The sequence below is a fragment of the Mustela erminea genome, chromosome 17 (assembly GCF_009829155.1).
Source record: "Mustela erminea isolate mMusErm1 chromosome 17, mMusErm1.Pri, whole genome shotgun sequence".
Classification (NCBI taxonomy): Eukaryota; Metazoa; Chordata; class Mammalia; order Carnivora; family Mustelidae; genus Mustela; species Mustela erminea.
In genome coordinates this window covers 48,001,751-48,011,554 of record NC_045630.1, presented here as the reverse complement: position 1 = coordinate 48,011,554, position 9,804 = coordinate 48,001,751, and positions in this window count along the sequence as shown.

Sequence of the window (9,804 nt, the reverse complement as noted above, 5' to 3'; positions counted from 1 at the left end):
GCATTTGTATAATAAAAAAGCCTATCTTATCTGATTCTCCCTGGGTATTTTCCACACTAATAGAGGAAAAAATGTCTTATGATCTATTTGTATGCAGTTCCACAGAAGATTTAATGTCAAATTCTCAAACACTGTGTACTTGGGGTGTTTTTCAGAGAGTCTCATTCTTTGAGGGGCTGTATCTGAAGTAATTTTACTTACGCTGTATTATCTCTATAAATGAAGAGAAAGCAAGTAGCAACAAGTATTGTACTTCCCTCTGTGGGGAGGCGAATAGAATAGTAAGAAAATAAATTGCTTTTGCTGTGCTATCTTTTGATGTACTGCTTAGCAGTAGGTGGTCCTCCTCTGATCATTGGTTGACTGCCTTTAGGAAAAGTTCATGGCAGTTCAGAGACACACTCCTAGGAATTTTATAATTGGAGCAGAATACACGGACTCTACAAAGAGTGATACCCTAAGGACAATCTGAGAAATAAAGACTATTTATTACAGGCTGAAAAAACAGAACAAAAAAAAACCTGAGATAACTTAAAGTGATCATCTTCTAATATATTTTTCCCTTGTACATTATATCATTGTGGGTAAATAAACTTAGATAGCAGTGTTTTGTGTTCAAGTTATTATGGTCTTCATCATATAACTGAATTATTATATATGGAAAGCTACAAAAACGTTTATTCATGGTTCCTGAATACCCATTAGGTACTGTTAAATAATATTATAATCTTTCTTTACTTTTACTCTAGGAGAATTAATCAGAAAATGATAAACACACACACACACACGTGTATATATATATATATATACATACACATACACATATACATACATACATATATATGTGTGTGTGTATAAAATATATGATAAACATTTTCACTCCTACATAATAAAATATTTATATGATATTTTTTTTTGCCAGACTCCTGCTAGGAATTTTAAATTCCTAGGCTATGTTATTTTTCTCACTTTAAAGCTCCTTTTCTAGTATGAGAAAATCAGAGCAGAAAGTATGGCTGACCAGCTAGAAATTTCCAAAGTCTGGTTTTAAACCTTATTAAGTCTGACTATAGGGACACTTGAGTGGCTCAGTCGATTAATCATCTGCCTTTCACACAGGTCATGATCCCAGGGTTTTCAGATCTAGTCTTGCATAGGCTTCTTGCTCAGCAGGAAGCCTGCTTCTCCCTCTGCCTGCGGCTCCCCCTGCTTGTACTCGCTCTGTCTTTTTCTCTCTCTCTCTGACAAATAAAAATATAAAATCTTAAAAAAAAAAAATCTGACTGTAAGACTCATATCATTGTTGTATTAACCCAATCATTAACAGGATATAATATTTTAATATGCATCATTAAACTGGGAATAGACACAAACACACACATATATTTGTAAATTATATTGTACTTCAAGTAAAAATAACTTCAAATTTTCATATTTTAAAAGAGTTTTGAATTGTTGATAATATAGTAAATATTAATAAATATCATATATATTATAGACAAAAAAATCTGTATTAACTGATTGTACTGCTCCTTGCTTTGTCTGAGAGGAAGCTCAGACCCACAATTATGACCTTATCCAACAACTGGAAAGTGAATTATGGTGTGTTCCTTGTGTGGTGTTGTTTGGCATAGGATTTAAACAAATAAACATATATTTTTAAAATTTTCATTAACTGTATTTCCCTTCTTATATACCATGTCTGTGTGACATCAGTTTATTTTTTTTTAATCTCATTTAAAAAAAAATACATAGTAGTACCTTTGGGACCTAGTGGTAGACATAGAGTTATTAAAATTGACACCAAAAGTATAATCTATAAAAGGAAAAACTGATACATTATACTTTCAAACATCTGCTCTGCAAAAGGACAGGATAAGAGAATGGAAAGAAAAACAGACTGAAAAAAAATATGTACAAACTACATGTCCAACAAAAGACTAGTGTCAGGAGTAAACAAGAAGTTGTCAAAAATCAAGAATAAAACAATCTAATTAACAAATGGGTAGAGAATAAGGGCTCTTTCCCCAAAGTTGGTATACTAATGGCAAATAAGCACATGAAAGATTATTAACATCATTAACCAGTAGGAACATGCAAATTAAAAATGAGTTATCACTAACACACCTATCACAATGGCTTAAAAAAATAGTGACAACACCAAACATTGATAAGAATGGATGGAAACTAGATTACTCATACGTTCTGGGTAGCAATGTAAAACTCATTCCTCTGAAAAACAGTTTAGGAGTTTTTAAAGAACAATTCAGCATGCAACTACCATGTAATCAGTCACTGTGCTCTTGGGCATTTATCCTAGAGAGATAAAAATATATGTCTATGGAAAAAATTGAATAGAAATGTTAATAGCTTTATTCATAAGAGTAAAAAACTGAAAACAACCCAGTAGTAGTATAGTAGATGAATAGTTAAACACACACTCCTAAAAGAGATGGCATTGAGATCATGGCAGCGGAAGGCATCCCTCTTTGTGCTCTCCCTCCCTACCCCTACCTTAACAACTAAAATTTGGCACCCATCCAGAAACAAAAGTGCTTCTGTGGGAGTTGTGGGATCCAGTACCATACACCAAAGGACCCAAGAGGATTCTTATCTACCTGTGCTTTGGGTAATAAGCAGACATATCTCCGTATGAGCTGTGAAACCAGCAAGACCATGCAAGGCAGCCTCAGCCTCTCTTGGCTGAAGTCAGGAAACATTGAGAGAGCATTGACTTGGGCAGACATCCACAAATGAGAGAGCTTTTGAAGAAGACCAAGTTTCCTGAGGAGAGATTCCAGCACTCTACTGAGGGTGGGGGGACACAAGTTTGTATGTACCGGAGAGAGTAAGAGAAACCTTGCCAGCACCACCCCTTCCTTAAGCAATCGATCATATATAGGATTATAGGTTAATATGCAAAATATTTATAGAACTCATACTATGAAACAACAAGGAAAAAATAATCTGACTTGAAAATAGGCAGAAGAGGGGCGCCTGGGTGGCTCAGTGGGTTAAACCTCTGCTTTCGGCTCAGATTGTGATTCCAGGATCCTGGGACAAAGCCCCATATTGGGCTCTCTGCTCAGCAGGGAGCCTGCTTCCCCCTCTCTCTGCCTTCTTGTGATCTCTTCTGTCAAATAAATAAATAAAATCTAAAAAAAAAAAAAAAAGAAAGAAAGAAAAGAAAAATAAAGAAGGAAAGAAAGAAAATAGGCCGAAGAACTAAATAGGCTTTTTTTTTTTCCCCAAAGAAAACCTCCAAATGGCCAACAGGTAGATGAAAAGATATTCAACATCACTAATCATCTGGGAAATGCAAATCAAAACCACTGTGAGATACCACCTCACATCTGTTAGAAGGTTCACCATCAAGAAGATGCACTGTTGGGAATCTAAAATGGTAAAGCCACTATAGAAAACAGTATAAAGCGTTCTTGAAAAATAAAAATTAGAACTACAATGTGATCCAGAATCCAGATCATTTAGAGACTAGATCTTAACTTTTACCACAAAAATGAAATTATGATTGTTTGAGGTGATAGAGGTATTAGCTAATGTTATGGTGGTAATTGTATTATAATCTATAAACCTGTCAAATCAACATGCTGTACAGCTTAAACACACATGTCAATTATATCTCAAAGGAAAACAAAAGGAGTATAAAGCACAAAACAATGTAGTATAGAAGGTCTGGAGTCTAACTACTTGAGTGTTCTTTGATAATCATTAGTTGTATCACCTGTAAAATAGGTTAACGATGGTACTTACTTCATAGGAGTTGCTGTAAGTATTATTACATATGCATATGAAATTCTTAGCATAAAAAGTAATCATAATATGGACCTAGTGAGTATTAGTTATTATGATTTACTTGTATCATTTTAGTTACTGAAATACATAAAATAACAAAGGAATAATAACAAACACATTTATTTACTGATGAAAATGGAATATATTTTACAAATACCATGTAATTGCCTAGGGACTATGATACTGAAGTGTTTATAGTGAGAGAAAGTTAAAAAGACTTAATTATCCACAGAAATGAATTGGGAACCAAGTCTTGAAAGAGATTATTTATATAAATTGAAAAAAAAGAGAGAATTATGAAACAATAAAAAAGGAAAAATCCGATCCTACAGCGATAGTGTACTACTACACACTAAGCACTAAAAGGTACAAACTATGGTCATATGCAACAACCTAGATGAAACTCTAGAGAATTTTGCTGAGTAAGAAATTCAATCCCCAAAAGTCACATCCTGTATTATTCCTTAAGTAACATTTTGAAATAAGAAAATTATAGAAACAGACATATTAGTGGTTGGCAGGGTTTAAAGAGGATAGCGGTCAGGTAAAAAGTCGGAAAATATTAAAATGCAATATGAAGGATCCTTGTGGTGATGGAAATGTTCTGTATTTTAACCACGTCAATGTCAGTATCTTGCTTGTGATATTGTTATATAGTTTTGCAAGAACTTATCATTGGGGGAAACTGAATAAAGAGTACATAGGATCTCTGTGTTATTTCTTACAATTAGCTATAAATCTACAGTTATCTCAAAGTTTTTTAAAAAGTAATTAATCAAAACTATATGAGCAAATCAAATTGAAAATAATTAAGCTATTACTTTAGCATCGTACAAAGCATAAGAGTTCCTAGTAATTATGAGTCCATGCATTATCTGTATATTATACCACACATTATATACCCTGCAAGAAGTAATATTGAGTTGTTCTCATTTATATGAACATTGAATTTTCATCAGTGAATATTTTCTCTACCCCCTGCCTAAACATGTTTATTACTTTTGAAATGATGGGATAAAGGGCTTGAAAAGGGTACATTGGAGAATATGAGTGAGCAGCCATACAACATAATTGATTACCTTGTTTTATATTTATATATCTACCTCTTTTAGTGATAGAAAACAAAGGAACTAGATGGCCACAGCAATGGTAGAATTAAGAATAAAATTGCAGGTGTCATGCTTTCTCTAAATTTAACAAACATATAGTCAAGCACAGTATTTAATGCAAATAAAGTAAAAGCACCTCAAAATGAGAGCTGGACAAAAAACAATCATTATTGTAAATACGAATTTATGATCTATAAATGGAAACATTTAGGAGAATGTATCTTTGGAAAATAACTTTCATGACTCGATTTATAGTTAAGTCCATGAATTGCTACTAAAAAATGTCAAATATTATATTCATAAACCATTTCTGTGATCTTAAAAAACACAATATTAATTTGTGGCTTAAATCAATCTTTGTATAGTCTTTCAAAAGTGGTTGTTTCAGGTAGGGAAATGATTTTATATTCTATCATACTGCATCATTTTTATATGTTTTCAGAGTTTTAAGATAGTTTTGCTTTAAAAATATACCTACAAGAATACTTATTTAGCGCTTTGATTCTCAGTTTAAAAACCAAGTAGCAAAAGAAAAGTAGAATTTCCTTTATTCATAGAGAAAATGCTATCTTATGTACAAAACAAAAGTATAAAACAAGATCATCTTGGAACTTTAGGTTTCCTGTTCTACACGTAAGGAGGTAGTAAGTCACCACTCCATACTAACAAGTAAAATGTCCAATGAACAGACTGAAAAAAAAAAAAAAAGAATTTTTCTAGGATTCATACGTAAGAGTGGTAAGGACACAAAACAAACTGCAGCATCCAAGATCGGAGAGACAGACAGAAGAATGCAGGGAGCTGGCTTACCAGAGCAGAGACTCAGGAGCAGATAGGAATCACCTCCAGAACCAAAGCCAGGAAAACCCATGCTGTAACTGAGGAAGTTTGGAGGCTCAATGTGGACAACTCTCTCTGAGATAAAAAACCTCCAGAGACCCGGTCACTAGAGGCCTGCCAAATCTGTGGGATTTATGCACAGGAGGTCCACTAGGTTCTCCCAGTTATATCTAGGAGAAGTCCCCTCAAGAATACCAGCAGGAGGAGGAAAAGGGGACCATTTTGGAAATATGTCAAACCACATTGTTCTTACTTAACCAGAGACTAGCTGGCCTGAGGTTTATCAGAACCTAACTGACTTGAGGAAAGTGTGGTAACCAACTGCAGCTCACTCAAGCCTTTTACCTGGGAAAAGGAAAATACCCAGTTCTAGTCAGCTCTATACATCCTGTCCCACCTATGGAAAAGAAAAATAAAACAAGAAACACTTGTGAAATTCACCATCTGAAGACAGAGACTCATTAAAAGCCTGAGAGTTAATCATAGGACTATTAAAAGCTTCCCCTCTCCCCATACCTCACCACTACATTACTTAAGGACCTATCTACATTGGTTCCTTTTACATGATGGTCTGTTATCACAGGAAAATGACAAGGTGCACCAAAAGAAAAAAAATACATTATGAAGAGACAGAGCAAGCATCAGAACCAGACATGGCAGGGATGTTGGAATTATTAGACCAAAACTTTAAAACAGATGTTACTAATATTCACAGGACTCTAATGAATAAAGTAGACAACATGCAAGAGCAGATAGTAATATAAGCAGAAAGATGGAAAGCCTAAGAAGAAATGAAAATCTCTGTCCTTTTTTTATCAAAAAAGTGAACCAAAACCTAAAATTTTATATATATGTATCTATATCGATATGTATATATATGTATATTGATATGTATATATATGTATATATCGATATAGATATATATGTATATATCTATATACATATATATTTATATATATTTATATATACATATATAAATATATGTATATATCGGTATAGATTATATATAGATAAAATAGAAGATATAGATAAAATAGAAGATAGATAAAAAGATAGGTTAAAAAGACAGTTACCTGCTAAAATTGGGGAGAGGGGGAAGAGGTAATCTCCAAGTTCCCTTCTGTTGTGAATATGTTAAGATTATTTTAGAAGCCTGGCATATATATAAGAAAATAATAAGATTTAAATTTTAAGAATTAAGTGGTATAAACAATGAAAACCTTTTGGGATGCTATGACACTGATTACTTATATTTCATAAAGTTATAATATATCCATAAAAAATTTAGTATTTTTCTGCTAGTGAAGATCCATCTAAATTTATATTACATATAAATATGATTTAATAAGTATTTAATGATTAATTATTTAATGATTTAAAAATAATTTAATGATTACTTTCTGCAGAATTATGATGTCTTATATATCACATAAATATATTTTTCTGATAGTGTTAATATTTAATTTAGAAACATTTGAATTTGAAAAGAATTTAATGTATCAATTTATGATAAAATATTATTCTTAATAGATAATAAACACTTTGTTAAGTATTTGGAATGCCACTTTTTAAAAATATTTTATTTATTTATTTGTGAGAGGGAGAGTGAGAGAATACGAGCAGGGGGAGGTGCAAAGGGAGAAGCAGACTCCCTACAGAGGGTGGGGGGAGCCCAATGCAGGGCTTGATCACTGGACTCCGAGATGCTGTCTTGAGCCTAAGGCAGGCACTTAACAGACTGAGTCACCCAGGTGTCCCTAGAATATCATATTAATTTTATCTAATAACATTAAACAGACAAATTAATGAAGGAAATAGACACATTGAAAACAACTATTATAAAATCAGATGTGGATAATATAATAAAAAAAGACACCTGATTCCACATCTGTGAATCATAGGAAGAGACACTTTTAAGGTGTTAGGAAGGATGAGTAGAATTTTAGCAAAAAACCAGGAGGAGACAACTTAGGCAAAGTAAATATTTAAGCAGAGACACTGAAGGGTCATTACATGTGTAAGTAGTAATCTAAGTTTTTCGTACAACCAGAGAATATGTCCTCTTGATTTAGTAATGGAACTAAAACAGCTGTCTACATTTTATATTCTGAGATGTCCAAAATGGCTTCCATGTCCATAAGAGGGTACTCCAGAAGATCCATTATGCCTAGAGGAGAAAACTTGTATTTATTTTTATTCACAAATAAAATAAATACTACTGATAAGTAATTAAAACAACATGTGAAGTTGTCTTGTATAAATACAATATTCCAAGGGAAACTGGGTATTCCACAATATCCAAAGGACTGGAAAGTTAATCCTCTCTTCATTTGTTAACTTCTCACACATTTCCTCAGTCTGCCTGTACTGAATTAAGTGGGTTTATATTTTAAATAATTTTTAGTAAAAGTAAATCTCCCTTCATTTTGGAGAAAATTGTAAAGCTTTCTTTAAAGAAATTATAGAAATCCTATGTAATTGTTTATAGATTAGAATGCTTGATATAATTGAAATATTGATTTTCTCATGTTTATATATATCCAATGATTTTCAATTAAATAAATTATTTTGGGTTATTTTGTCACAAACAAGTTTTTTTTTTTTTTTTTTTTTTTTATAACATTTCTTCTTCTTTTTTTTTTTTTAAAGATTTTATTTATTTATTTGACAGAGAGAGATCACAAGTAGGCAGAGAGGCAGGCAGAGAGAGAGAGAGGGAAGCAGGCTCTCTGCTGAGCAGGGAGCCCGATGCGGGACTCGATCCCAGGACCCTGAGATCATGACCTGAGCCGAAGGCAGCGGCTTAACCCACTGAGCCACCCAGGCGCCCACAAACAAGTTTTAATTATAATAAAATCAAAGACTCAAACTAGCCAAATTGATAATTCAAAAGAACAAAGGTAAGTGAAAGATTGTGCCTTATCAGATTTGAAAAATATAATGAAATCATACTCATTAAAATAGTTACATATTTTGGTAAATATTAAAAAAATAATAGAACAGAATATGAAACAGAGATTTGGATCTACACTTCAGTGAAAAGTTTTTTTTTATGATAAAGATTCCATTGCCAAGAAATGTGGAAAAGATGAACATTTCAAAAGATTTGTTTGAACAGATAAAGAAAAATATATTTTTCCATATAAAGAAAAAGTGAACCTTGATAATAGATAAAGAAAAAGTGAACCTTGATCAAACAGAATCCATAAAACATAATTTTAGGAGAGAATATAGGAAAGTATGAGTTCAAGATAGGAGAGTATTTCTTAAATGTCACATAAAGCATGAATATAATAAAGAAATACTTGACTTTATAAGGTACACTATAAATAATAGTTCACAATGATCAAAGACATGTAGAAGCAGGCAACAAATTTGGAGATACCATTTAGAGCACCAATGAAAAGAAAAAAGTTAAATATAAACTATATATATATAACTATATATTTATACATAATATAAACTATAAATAAACTATATATTTATCTATGTAAATATAAACTATATATACACTATATATAAACACACACACATTTGTTCCTGTATATATCTATTCTTCTGAATTAGTAAGAAAATATAAATAATCTACTAGAAAATAAGAGAAAAAGAACAAGAATTTCATATTATCTATCTATTTGTTTATTTATTTTGGTAATAACCAGGATTTTTAAAAAATGAAGCAAAGGCATTAGTTCAGGAAAACATCTTATTAATCATTAAGGAAATGCAAAGAAAAATTATTATGATGTGTTAATTACTATTTCACAAAAATATTGATATCTGATAATACTAAGTAGAACAAAGAGAACCCTCATATTTTTCTGGTGGTAATATAAACAACTGGAGCCCATTTGGACACAGTATTATTATCAAAACACTCATAACCCATAAATATTTTTCTGTTGGTCCACATTTGTACAGCCTAGAAAGTTGCTGATGGCTGGTTTCCATTTGATAAAACACTGCCCATGACATTAGGGTACACAAATACATTTAATACTATCCCTGCCCAAACTAAATCTACTACACTGAAAGTCTGTTC